The sequence below is a fragment of the Syngnathus acus genome, chromosome 6 (assembly GCF_901709675.1).
Source record: "Syngnathus acus chromosome 6, fSynAcu1.2, whole genome shotgun sequence".
Taxonomy (NCBI): Eukaryota; Metazoa; Chordata; class Actinopteri; order Syngnathiformes; family Syngnathidae; genus Syngnathus; species Syngnathus acus.
The window spans coordinates 4,919,835-4,934,165 of NC_051092.1; the positions used below are offsets into that span (position 1 = coordinate 4,919,835).

Here is a 14,331-nt window from a genome sequence, read left to right on the forward strand (position 1 = left end):
AAAGTCAAAGCAATCCTGTGTGAATGACTCAAAGTCGTCACTTTAAAGCTGTATTCGGAAGCTGTCATCAAGTATTGCGGGAACAGCACCAGGTAATGGCGGAGCTAGGATTTTCTTTCTTTGGGGGGGATGGCAAGGATATCTCAGGGGCTCTACAAACCAACAAATTACAAACCCAAAATATTCTCCGGGAAATGCCGATGAATGTTTCCTATGGAGGATGTGGAAAAAAAATTCCAGGAATAATTAGAAAAGCCTGGGCCCTGGCGGGGTCCAAGCAAATTCCTGGGGGTAGGGGGAAGTGCCCTTGTGCCCCCCCCCCTCGAGCTCCGCCAGTGGCACCAGGTAGGACTTAACAAATTGAATAAATGAGCGTCGACTTGCATTTCCCCCAAATGAGTGCTGCGTGTTTGTCAAAAGCAACTCCGCGTGACCCACATTGGGGTGATGTTTGTAAATTGGCATTCAATTATGCTCGTTAGTCTTATTCCGTAAAGCATTCACGTAACATGAAAAACACATTCTGATCAACATGCAGCCTGCCCAAAGGCAATTTGGGGAGCAAGCGTTGAAATGAAAGTCATCTAAGAAATGCATTTGTCAGACAGCCGCGGCGGCGGGACACGAAAATGCAATAAACACGCAAGCGCGCTGTGCTTTGCTAGCGCGGCGAGTAGCACGGATGCTCTCGTTGCAGTCACGGAAAGAGGGCGCACGGGGTGAACAGGCTCGCTTTGACGCATTTTTTAAAAATGGCGCACTAAATTTGTTACGTTAATACTATAATATTGTTATCATAAGTCGAGGTCTATGGAACAAAAATAAAACATTCAAAGTAGCCATCTTGCGGTATTGCCTGCCGTTCCTTGGCTCATTCTCCACGTTTTGCAAGCCATCTCTTGACGAAGAGCCGAATACTTGATGCGGAATCCGTCTCTCTGACTAAGCTGCTACCGGGGCTGGCTTGACCGAAGGCCGCTGACCTTCATGTTGCTGATGCTTTGCAATCACTTTAAAAGCTGACTTTATAGACCACAAAAACAGATTAAGCCTTTACAAGAGGAAGTTTCCACTCACACACACACACATACACTGACACACGCAAAATCTGCTGCCAAGCTAAATCCTACAAACGGCCCGAGACGCAAAACTATTTGATAGCTCTACTCAAATTCCGGCAGTTCCAATCCTCCCGGTTCTGACTTTCTTTTTGTGACTGCTCGTTCATTTAGCGAACACCATTGTGTATTTTTTTTCCCCCCCTCTCATTTTAACTGAATATGATCCCAGAGTGAGGACGTTTCAGATATAAGATGAATGAGCAGCGAATATCCATTTAAAGGGCTGTTAAAACACATATCATAGACCCGAGAGGTTAATTCACTCAGACATTTTAATATCACTCAAAATAATGAGGCACACGCACACACACACACACACACACACACACACACACACACACACACACACACACACACACACACACACACACGGACAACTAATTGTATGAAAGCCTTTCATTTTTAGACACAAAATAGCATCGAGTATGTGGTTAGCCATTACCACGGCAACCGTTGCCGTCTAAAGTAAACATTTGCAGTATGTTTGGCATAATAAGGATTTTTGTTGCTATCAAAAGTGAGTCTATGAATTTGATACGTGACTTTGTGGCAACAATGAGTTGGAGCACGAATCAAAGAAGCTGCAAATCCGATAGAAGAACGATTCCTTTGGAAGGCTGACCTTGGATTCTTGTGTGGAGTGGTGCAGGCCGGATTAGGAGAAATCTTCGGCAAACACACATTTTGCTCCGAGAGATGGGCGCCTGTTTTTCTCCCTCAGCTTTATTACGGAAATGCAAAACAAGGCGAGTTGCGAAGTGCACAATCTTTGCCTATTGACAGGGCTGTGGAATGGGAGGGGGGGGTCTTATCGTTTTTCTTTCCCTGCCAAAAACTAGGTCAAGCTCAAAGCTCTGTTGGAAGAAAAGACTTGCAAAAGTCAAGCTACACTCGCGGACTGATCTGCCCATAAATTTATGGACTTCTGTTTCATGCTTTTAATTGTAATGTAGGCAATTCACCCTTGTAAAAATACAATTTTGCAAAGGACAAACGGCAGCGATGTCAAACTCAGATTATGTCACAGACTCATGTATGCAAGAGACTCGAAAGCTGTGCTGAAAAATAAAATCCAAAAGGATGCAACGTCGCCCTCTACAGGGATCTGTTAGTCATTTCGATTATTTATGTTAATTGTATTATTTACGATTATTATTATATTAAATTACGTATATTAATTTAAAGATTGTAGCAGTCAGCAGTTGAACAGCAAACTTAGACGTTATTGGCAGTAGACAGTTGCATTTCAGTTTCTGTTGCAAAAGTATTGGAACGGCATCCCAATTCCTTTGTTTTTGTCGTATTCTGAATACGAGTATGACAAAAATTGCATTCTGAATATTTCATGGTATTTACAAGCGACACGCGACAAAGCACCTTCCGCTTTTCAGATGAGCAAAAATATTGGAACAAGTGACGTGTGGGTGTTTCGAGTTTGACAAATTCCGTCACCGACATTTGAAGTTGAGCTTGTGCGTGATAAACAGAAAGCGTGAGCTCAACAATCTGCAAAAGAAGTGAGTCAACAACAACACACACACAGAACAGCATTCCGTGTGGTCTAGCGGCTCAGCATCAGAACATTAGCGCAGGGCGTGAAAAGGCTTTGCAACATCTCCTAATCACTGAAGCGTACTTTACAGCAGTCTTGTAATGCTTTCATTGGCTTTTCCGCACACCAGCTGCTCCAACGGATTCGCAAGTCTTGGTTCGGATCAAATGCAACCTTGGCAACCTGTTGCTCACGACCAAACGAAATAAATAGCACAGCGGCCGTACTGAAGGGAGGCTGCGTGGCACCGGCATGAACAAGAGAAGCCATCTGCATCCTCAGGCGAGGCCACCAATGAAGCATTTGTAGCCGAGGTCACAGTGCACAAGCAAACGCGCTTCCTTCGCTGTTTTTAAAAGGGCGAGCATTGAAGTCACCCAAACAACACGGAGGGAGTCCCATTTGCATACAGCCGAGAATGAAAATGCAATTAGTGCTTCGGAAGTGCTCCATTGGGATCGATAAAATTAAGCTATCAAGTGTTGATGCTGGAAGAGGTTGGAAATAATATGAAATAATATGAAATAATTCTAAATAATATTAACTCGTTCACTGCCAGTTGTTTTCAAAGCCGAGTTGCCCATAAAAAAGAGCCGATCTCTCGCCAGGAAAAAAATAAAATTGAACAGTAAACCCAAAATATGACCAGTTGACCCAAAATATGACTTTCTGACCAAAAAGCAGACAGAATGAGCTTTTTATGAAACAGATTTAACAGAGGCACTTGTGAATCTTCCAACACGTCTTCCTCATCGTGACGAGTCGAGATTCCTAATTTTTTTATACTCCTGCGGAAAGGTTGCGCCGATTTCAAATCCATAAAATGCCAACACCGCCATCTACATCATTCACAACGCTAAATTTCACAAACAACCTAGCTGAGACCCTCTGCCACATCTAACCATTTAAAAAAACATGCCAGCAACATGCCAGGCTGGATTCCAGGAAGCCAATAAACACGTCACATCAAGTCAAATTGTGTCTTCCAAACAAAACCAAAAAAATGTCTCAAGGTTTGAGAGAATGCATTCCAAAATCTCTACTTTTGTCACAAACAGGAGTTTTTCCTGCCCTCTAATAGCGCCATTTGACCGAACTCAAAATATCATAAAAAGGTCTTGTTCCCGTCTCATACGTCTTCAGTCAGGCGGAAGGCCGTCCGTCAGTTTTACTGCATGTCGACCTCCCCTCGACACGGCGCCGATGACTGATGGGCCTAAGTGCGACTAAATAACTACGGCGGGGGATGATAAAATCGTGAAAACACACACGGCAGGCAGGAAATTGGCCATTTTGAAGCCATTGACACAAAGGAGCCGAAGTGATAGCACAAAAAAATGTCTGGGCCACTCCATAGGGAGACGGTTCCAGTCCACTGGACACAAACACCAACCTAATAGGTCCATTTTTTTTTTTTGGGGTGCTAAACTGCGCTCAAAGTCGTTTGCACCTGAATTAAGGTGAGTAACTCAGGCAGTCCATTCAGACGCAGTGTAATCAAACAAAGTCGGGTAATGAGGACTACTAAATCTCAAGGAAAATACTTTCCCAGGGCTTAACAAGCCGATGGAATATCAATGATGAGCCGCTTTGAGGTGACGATGGCAGGATTCACATTACGACAATTTGGAAGTGAAATAACAGGCGAGACATTTTTTTATGTTAGTGTCACTTTAAGCTTTGTGGTGTCACCGACCGAGATGACGTGGCTTGACGTTTTCACAAAACCAAATGGTGGAATTTTAAGTCCTCCCATGGTGCGGCACAGATGGTGTGCGCACAAGCAAGTGTGAAAAATGATTTAAAGGCTCCTAAATAAGTGTATCTGTGTGTTGTCAGAAAGTGTCAAATCACTTTTGGGAGAATCAGGAGCTCAGAGACTTAGCAAGTAGCTTTGCTTGGGGCCATGTGCTAAATTGATGACATTCAGCCAGCCGGACAAGTTGACAAATGCAAAATAGGGGCCCGAAATGCTTCGATGTGTTTTGCAATGATCACGAGGCAAAGTAAGTTTGGGTTCAATTAGAAACCTTGGAAGAACAGCTATGGATTCTTTAGGTTCTCGTTTTACAACAGCGTTCTGTTCCTATACGCCGAAACAACCGTTGTCTATTGCAAAACATAGTTACAGTAAGTATTTGTATGAAAAACACATTGAGGCCAGACAATCAAATAAATACAGTAAGTATGGGACTAACTAAGGTAAGGGTGTCCAACATAAGGTTTGGGGACCATTTGAGTCCCTGCGACACAAATACAATGCACCTGAGAACTACGACTACTAAATTTACTTAATTAGGCTTTAACAGATATGAAAAAATATGGCTAAAACAGTCAGTGTCAAAGTGGATTGAAGATGGCCTCTCTTTAAGGCAGTGGCAGCAGCATAATGTTGTGCCCGAGCAGTGTGATGTTACTTACAGGAAGGAAATGTGAGTGTGCTGCTTCTAACGTGGCGCTGCAGCTGACGGCTGTGCAGAGGAGCGAGAGGAGAGGCGGGCAATGATGTGTGCTGGGGTCCCCTTAACCCACATTGCCTCCCCGCGGTCTCATGGCCTCTCCCACCAATCGGCGACCTGCAGAAGATACAATTTGTTACATGAAAATGATGCTGTCAAGTCAAACACTTGGGGCAGCGGGAAATGCTCCTTTATGGATATTCAAAGTCAACACAGTACTGGTTCATTTTAAACATGAGCAGTTATGAGGGTGTGCACACTTGTGCAACTACATTCAGTTTTGTTTTTACTTCCCCTCCCAAAAATATATGTTGTTTCAACTGAGATGTATAGGTTAGAGTTCACATTAAAAGAGGGAACATTTTTAAAACTAATTGGCTGTACGGCTGTCATTACTAAATGTTGAGAATCGATGTCGATTATTCTGTCGATTAATCAGAATTTTACATTAAAAAGTATCTAGTTTTCCTAAAACCATTTTTTGTGGTTAGGGGTTAGGGATTTAAAAAAATAAAAAATTAATCGGCGATGAATTTTTTTTTTTTTATCGATTGTGTTGGTTAATCACTTAATTGACGCCTCCAATTGGCCAAATGCTTTGTGTTCACATCTCGCCTACCGGATGCGGCTTGTGCCATCACGATGACGGTGCCGTGACGGCAAACATACACATACATAAGCAACGGCATCCAATTTTCCCACCACGAGCCACCAAACAGCACCTCAACGTGTTTATTTGCAAGCGTTGTCACCACGTACTCTTTGAAAAACGCCGCCTTGGCTCTCCACTTGTCGCCAGTAATAAGCACATGCTCCATTTCTCTCTCTGCGGGTGCGAGACGATCCTGCTTTGGTGATGTTAAAAAAAAAAAAAGATGTTGTTCGCAGCGGGGAGGGTTGGACACTCCCACCGATGAATTATTCATTGATCGCGGGGAAGATTTGATGAGAAAGAGGCCCGCTCGGATAGATTTGTACATTAACGACGAGACGGAGCCAGCGTGATATGAAAAGCTCACATTTAGTAAATGCTAACGCGGTTAAATGTGAAGCGATGAACTTTTGCTTCGCCGGGCTTGCTTACTAACATCTGCGCTTGAGTCATTTGTCTGCACTAATAGAGACACCTTGTTCTTCCTCGGCAAGATGTTGGAGCCTTCAGCCGCCTCATTAGTGGCACAACAATTACTTTGCGAGTGTGATATCTGGCTGCGCCGCTTTGCTAGCTTCTGCAAATGTCACATTCTAAAATGCCCCGGCTGCAAATACGCACATACCCGTCTCGCAACTGGCAAGACTTAATTGTGCTTGCCTTCAAGTAATATTGTGGTGATGGCAACTGATGGAAATGCTTGTTTGTTTGTTTTTTATATTTTTTATCTTGTGACATAATATTACCTAAACAATACACATTATTTTATAATTCTATAAATTTCATGTTTTTTTTGTTTTGTTTTTTTTGTCTTGTGACATAATACCTAAATAAAATACAAATTATTTTATAATTTTTTTTAATTTCTTTTATTTTTTATCTTGTGACATAATATCCTAATTCATTTCAATATACCTAAATAAAATACAAATATATATATATATATAATGCCTGAAAGAGGGCGGCTTTAGTTTAAAGGCAATGACTTTCCTTGTTAGCTCACAGCTGTGCTCGACAAGGTGGGCACGTAATCGAGCAAGGACGCGATTAAGCACCAGAGGAAGGAAGACGTGTCAGGCCCACCGATGCTGAATTTGCAAATACATTGTTGCCGCTCCGATGAAACCCAAATGTCGGCTCCTCGTCAGCCGAGTATTTTAAGAAGCGAGCGGAGCGGAACGGAGCGGCTGATGGGGGGGAAACTCAGCACGTTTGTCTCGCTCGCCACTTGAAAGACGTCAGCTTGGCCATGCAAAAATTATTCCCGCCGCTTCGTCACACTGCGGAGAATTTCCGCTCTTGCTGGTGCTTCGAATAGAAAAGTGGTGGGAGTGGCGACTAAACAATGATGAGAACGCTAAACTGACATTTTAAAGATAGCAGCTTAAGCACATTTGCTATTTGCTTGGGATGAGTCCACCACATTAACTTCTAGTGAATCATTTTTGCTTTTTCAGTCACAAAAAAAAATTTGGAAAAAAAAAAAAAAACCCTGCAATGTTGACGTTGATTCTGCAATGCCAACCTAAAATTTGACAAGCTTCAACGGCTTCTACGTGAGACACAGCAAGGAAATCGGTAATTGACACATTTGGGGGAAAAAAACAATCCGAAAAAACGATCCAACTGACTTCTTGACGGGAGTGCCATACGATAACGTGTAAGAAATGCACGCCTAAGCAAATTGGGGCTCAACGGCATCAAAGCTCTCCAAGAAGAAAAAAAACGTCTCAGTTTCTATCATGAGCTTTCCATATCACCTCCGTAAGCTCAAGTTTTTGCAAGCGAGAGCTTGAGACTTGGACCCCCCCCTCCTCCACCTCCTCGCAGTGTCTGTGACAAGATTAGGCTATCTCTCCGTGTGCACATGGATGACTGACTCCTTGGGGCCGGTGGCATCGCTCTGGCATCCCCCCCCATCCTCCGTGCTCCGACCCTAGGCGGCAAACATTTCTATTTGCAACAGGATTAGCCCTCACCCGGAGCCACCTGATAGGCCAACGCGTCACCCGGGCGGAGGCGGCTCCGCCCCCGCCACGCCTGAGGAGAATGCGGGCGTTGTGGGGAGTGTCGGTGACAGCGGCGTGGGTTCAAGTGGATCCGGTGGACGAGCAAACCTCGGAACGGCTCCAGCTAGCAAATTCGGGTGGTTTGCATTTTTTTTTTTTTTTTTTTTTTAATCGACCTATTGGGCATGAAAAGGTTTCATGGAGGAGCTACCTGTGCATTTATCTGATTATATATGCATTTTTTTCTGCCAAAGTATTTAAGTCGGCAAAAAAAAAGACGTGAAGCTTTTTCTTATCTCCATTGAGGGCGATACTTTCTGTCAGTGCTTTCTTCATTACACCAATATTCCCCCCTTATCTCGCCTCAGTAATCCCAACCCGCAAGGCTTCAAACAAGAGATTTGCCCCCACCCCCCCAAAAAAAGGGGTTTTAGAAGGATCTTTGCGAATTTCAAATGTCTCGTTTGACAATCTGATGCCAGGTTTTTTTTTTCCCCCTGTCTTTGAAATCTCTGTTGCTGTGACGCTTCTGCTCGGAGGTGGCAAAAAGCTTTCTTTGCTCTTCTTGTCTCTCAACAATTAACATCTTCAAGATGCCTCCTAGCAAGGTACTTAACCTCCACTGCACTCCGGGGACTCTTCATTGACCTGCTTGCCTGCTACTGTGCTCACAGCCTCGCAGGCAAGTTTTTTTTTTTTTCAGGAGGGGGGAGGAGGTATAATTGGAATGGTAAACCTTGCTTAAGCACTAAACAGAATTTTTGATTATCAGGCAAAAGAGTAGGAAAACGCAAAGTCGTTTCCGACGATGGCTATTTACTGCGCTGTTTACGATGTGAAGTAGGAGGCACGGGATGATTTACAGTCACGGGCGTTCGTTGTAATTAAGCCGCTTGTCTCCCGGGGAAACGGCGACGATCACTGGTGGGCTCTTTCGATAAATGACAACTGGGAGAAAAAAAATAAATGAACATTTTATGACGCTCATGAAATCAAATATACGTTGAAAGATTAAAAAAAATAACATTATAAAATAATTTAAAATTAAATAAATTAAAAAACTAAAAAATAAAATAATAAAATTAATAAAAACATTATTACGCTCGTGAAATAAAATATACGTTCATTACGCTTGTGAAAAGTGCAGTATTTGAACGTTAATGCGAATTTGAGGTTTATGTTAGCGCACAATAAAAGCCAACACAAATCAACTTTGCCCTCCAGACAATTCATGACACGCCAAAGTAATTACGGGCCGCCGCAGCCTTTCATGGTTCGCGACTCCTGCCCCCCTTCGTAGCCTTTTCGTGAGTTTGTTTGAAAGTACAACATAATCAAGGTAATTAGGCCGACCTAGCAAAGTTTGGGTGATGGTCATATTCGAGGCGAGAGAATAGAGGAAAGAGATACCACTTGGCGGCTGTCATGTCAACCCCCCCCCCTTAATTAGGGTGGGCAGCAACTGGACCCAGATAAAAAGTGAGTGCCAAGGGAGCCAAGCAGGTCAAGTACGGTTTAATTAAATGATAAGCCATTAATCAATTAATCAGTGGAAAAAGGGCTTGGGCAACGTTACAGAGTTAATGATTTGACTTTGATTTTGGGAGGTTAGCAAAATCAGATTACTGATTTTTTGGCCCAATAATTTTCAAGCTATCAATAACAAATATGTCTGGAATCTTGAGACACATCGAGTTATTATTGTGGAAAACACAACACGTCTTGGCACTGCACCCCCCCCGAAATATGCTTGGAGGTGCCATACACACACATTAAACACTTTTGGGAACAGTAATAATCAGTCGAAAAATGTGCTAATCTGTCTCTAAAGCCAAACGAGGCGCATTCAAACACACAAATAAAGCTGTCCACATCGCCACTGAGGAGTCAATCTTGAATTTCTCTTGCGTCGCGGCCTTGCGGCAGCATCAGTAATGTTCCGTCCACCGTTCATTATAAGAGCACTCGTAATCTTGAATGAGGTATTTTGATTTGCGTCACTGATTTGAATTTGAAAGGACTAAGAATGAAGTCGCAGCATGGGAGCTACAAACAACGGGCTCCCGCATCAAATCAGGTGATTTTGTCAAGACTCGAGTGCCGGACAGATGTTTCTGTGACGGATCTTTGGCGAGCTTTTCCTTCAAGCGTCCTTATCACAAAGGGTCGGGAACATAACATTGCTTTCTGCTGACACAGCAGCTAGCCCTGCTATCGCCAATATATCATGTGTCTCTTGGCTTCAAGTCCCCCCCCCAATGTTTTTTTCAATTTCCCAGCCAGTCCATTATGGTGAGTAAGCAAGTAAAAACAATCAGGCTTCATCGCCCACATGTAAACAAAAGGAATAATTCAGGAGGACATAAAACCCTCACGGTGTCTTTGGAGATGATTTGATGGTGACGCCGACTGGCGGCATATATTTGTATTCTTCAAGTGATCCCCTGTGAAAAATTTGCAACCGTTTTACATACGACACGGAACAATATTCAAACATTTGAAGTCTGGATTAAAAAAAGCAGTAAACGATGCTAAAGAGGCTAAAAGCTGTCAATTGAGACTCATTTCATTTGCATAAAAAAGTACATTGAGTGGTGCAGATGAACATTTGAGTTTGAAATAAATGCGTCATGTCAAGAGATGGCCGCCTCTTGACTGGATGGGGCGCACGAGTGAGACGGAAAGATGACACCAGGCTGACACCGGGCTCGAAAATGCTGACGGATTTTTTTCAATGTGCTGAGGGAAAAACTTGCAGCACAAAGATGGCAGAAGATACCATTGGATTAAAAAAAAAGGGGGGGGTGTAAAGTTAAATAAATAAATAGTATTTTATTAATGTACAATTGGGTTGAGTTTTGCTAAGGCTAAAGATGCAAAAAAAGAAAAATACTCAGATGCCAAAAAAGTCTCGATCGAAACATCTCTTGTCATAATCTCAACTTTGACCTTCTACCTCCAACATTTTGGGCCCATGTAAGAAAAGAAACAAGTTTCTCAATGTTGTTTTCTATCCAGTGAATGGCTCGTCCTTGATGATGACCCGCATGTTGATCAATAACCTGATTGGCTATCAGTTTCAGATGAACCAATCAGAAAGTGCGAATCTTGACATAAATAATAAATAGTAATCTGATCATATTTCAGATGAAATCCATGCAGGAGAACCCCTCCCGAGATTCCCGTCCCCCGATCTCAGCGGGGTCTTATCAGGCGACGGCGCATCTGATAAAGTCCTGAAGGGACTCTCGGGGTTCGGCCCGTATGGATCGAGCCCAATGAAACGGTCGATTCATCTCTCTCTCTTAGGGAGATAAGCGCCGTTTGTCAGTCTGATTGACGTATCAAAGAAAGGCGGCCGATGCCATTGGGTGACATCTGAAAGGCTTTTCCAGCCTTACACCAGACTGCTTTCTGATGTAAACAAGCAGGGATGCGCTTTCCGTCCCAAAGCAGCCCAACAAAAAGGGGATAAAGGCAATTCAGGTATATCTTATTTTGGGCAACCCGTCGGAATCAACTCTTGTTTTTTTCTCCATCCTCTTTAGAAGGACGTGAGACAAAACAAGAGCTTGGGCTGAATGCTGATTAACTAAAGTGAAGGCGCTTGAATCTCAAAGCAGCATCCGGAAGGAATCAAAGCTGTCATGTGAAAAAAAAAATTTGTTTATCTAGAGGCTTGTTGACCCAGAGGCATCGCAAGTGTATAAAAGACGGTACAGGGAACACAAGAAAATGTGAGGGAGAAAAAGAGCGAGCGAGAGAGGCCTGAAACAAAATGAAAATCTCACAAATCTCACAAGTCAATATTCGTACAGTGTTTAATCATAATAAAATAAAGAAATTCAATAATTGATAAAATGGCTAGACAAACCTCCCTATGAGTACATTGTGGCTATCTATGTCACATGTCGCTACAGAATGATGATACGCACACAAAAAAAAATCAAACGCACGAAGAGAGAAACGCTCGTCTTGCCAGTTTCACACGGCCTGCCCACGGCGGGCGCCAGAGATCAGCGCACCCATCTGAAAATTCGATTATCCCGCTTTTGTGCCGACGTTATCTCTCCCGTTGTATGTGTTAAAAATAATAAAAAATGTCTCCGCGTGTTCTCACGTCATCACGAAAACTGTCGACAGTATCCAGAGATCAATTAGGCTTGCGGATCCCCGGTTTGAAAGCGCATTCGGTGAGAGACGCCAAAAGTTCTCTCGAGTCCTTACAAAGCTCGTGGAGGTGTCGGCACCTCACACGTTCGCAAGCCGTCAGGAAAAAGCTGTGAGATAAAGTTGCACTCATACATGTACATTTATATCTCAAAATATTAGAATCATTCCTACATTTGCTTACGCAATCAGTACAATATTTGTAATTTGCATTTTGCTATTGTTGTCATGTTCAAGGCCTTTAGCATTTCAGAATTGATCAGAATAATCCAAAAAGTAACTCAGATGTATAGCAAAAATATTACAATATAAAAAACTCACTGTTGTGATCATTGTGATAAGATTAATCAGTCAGCAAATTAACAGCTTAGTTGTTCAAAGCCAAAGTCATCAATGCTATCATCAAATGGCTGTGTGTTATTTAATCTTCCTCTCTAAACACTGATTGACTTAAAAAAAAATCCTCCGGGGTGTTTGGGAACAGCCCTGAAACAAAGATGATTTAAAAGAAAGGTTTGCTCCTTTGATACAATCCCTTCTTAGCATCTTTGAAGTGCTGTATTAGTTTAGCGCTAGCTAGCTAAGGCAGGCATCAAGGTGACCGGCGAGGTGTCAAAAAATGTGATGCACTAGTCTCAAATCAAATTACACACAAACGCTTCAATCGATACGCATCCAAGTGCCAGAGATGGATTTTTGTCCTATTTATTTTGGTTGGAGTATTGCTTCATAAATCAGGTGTTTGGTTTTTCGATACTCGTGTTTAGTGTTTGTCAAACTAAGATTGAATCAACAAGAATGTACAGCCAGCATTCCGCCTTGGAAATTCACAAATACACTTCTTGTCACAATGTTTCAGTTTTTCCCCTTATAGCAAAATGCTAATCCTAGCATGATAAAACCAAGAACTTGCTATTAAGTTTGTACATGGCTTGTATTTCTTTCTTATCGTACAAAAACGTTCAAAGTGCGAGTGTAAGGACGTGTTATAAAGACACTTTTTAGGGTTGTGAGGTGAAATTTATTTGCAAGCCACTGTGATAAAGTAAATGACCAACACAGAGTGCTAACGATGCTAACCGAAAGCTAATAAAGTCAAATCAATACGTTGGAAAGTGCCAATATAACTTGCCTGCGTTATAACCTCAAAGTCTGTCCTTGGGGACAACAAAAAGTCTTTTTTTGCTAAATAGACCGAAATTATATTTCATTTACAAACGGGGATACCATTTTTATAGCTCCGCAGTTAAAAAGTTGGCGACTAAATACGACATCAAGCTAGCCATTAAAACTTTCATGCTGAGCACTCATAACGAGACCTCCGACTTTCATTCTGCCACGTTTTCATGATGACCGAGCGATTCCGCGAAGACACCAAAGGAACTTAATCTCGATTTTGACCTGGACCGCTACGAGAACAAGTCAGTGGAAGAACGGAAGCCGACTGAGTAGTAATGAAGTCCCTGGCCGGATGCTCGCTAATGTCAGACCTGCCTCCTCCAGTTAAAATGAGGAGCTTCTCGTCTCCTCTATCCTCACTACTTTACAATCTCAAAGCTTGAGGGATCTCTGCTAGGGAGGGAACGAGGGATACTATTTATAGCAGGGGCGACAAGGCTTCCTGTAAATAATTACCCTGGATGCTGTGGCAGCTGCCAGCCGATTGGCTCGGACGTCGGCGTGGCGTCAAACGCACGCCGGCGTCACAAAACCTCACGTCCACACAAACCCGAGGAACCGCGGGATGGCTCGACTGGCATAATTACGAGGTAGGAGTGATGGGCCCGCTTGCAAATGAAGCCCACAAGATTGTTTGCGTGGTAGTTCACCCAGAGGAATCACGCAGAGGACAATATGTTTCAAGGAAATTACTCAAAGATGTAAATTCGGACGCGGGCAACCCTCGTTATTCCCGCGACTATTCCCCGAGGCTGCGGCTGTAAACAAGAATAGGATCTTAGCGCAGTCGCATATTTGAATAAGAGGAAGTTTCACAGCAGAAGGTCACCTAAAGTTTGCCTGACAACAGACACGAATGCAAATCAGTAAGAGGAATTCAGCTAAAAGGGGTCAGTGGAGGACTATTTGCCGCTGGTATTTATTTCATTCGAGTAATTTGGAAAGCTTATATGCAGTCATTTGGGAAACACTGACTTTTTTTTTGGCTTGCAATTAGCTTCCACTACACCTCCCTGCATCATGTATTTTTAAGAGTATCATTTTTGTGGAGTGAGTGGAGGATTTTTATTCAGTAGTTTGCATTATTAAATGCTTAAGTCTCCCACCCTGTCAGATATTTTGGTTTTTGTTCTTTTTTAATTGTAAAGCCTTTTGTAGGGATGTACCACAGCACTATTTTTTAGATAAC

The 14,331-nt window shown here is 42.8% G+C and overlaps 1 protein-coding gene across 7 annotated transcripts in view; it reads right to left on the minus strand.

The window, feature by feature from the left end:
* lingo1a (leucine rich repeat and Ig domain containing 1a) overlaps positions 1-14,331 on the minus strand; it is a 165,345-nt gene that overhangs the window by 24,742 nt on the left and 126,272 nt on the right. For 6 of the 7 annotated variants that reach the window (XM_037254904.1, XM_037254902.1, XM_037254900.1 and 3 more), the window contains one exon: positions 5,095-5,249. The gene's annotated coding sequence lies outside the window, so the exon portion shown is untranslated. Of the gene's footprint in view, positions 1-5,094; positions 5,250-10,168; positions 10,190-14,331 lie in introns of those variants that run through there. The other variant, XM_037254907.1, reaches the window with a different exon arrangement.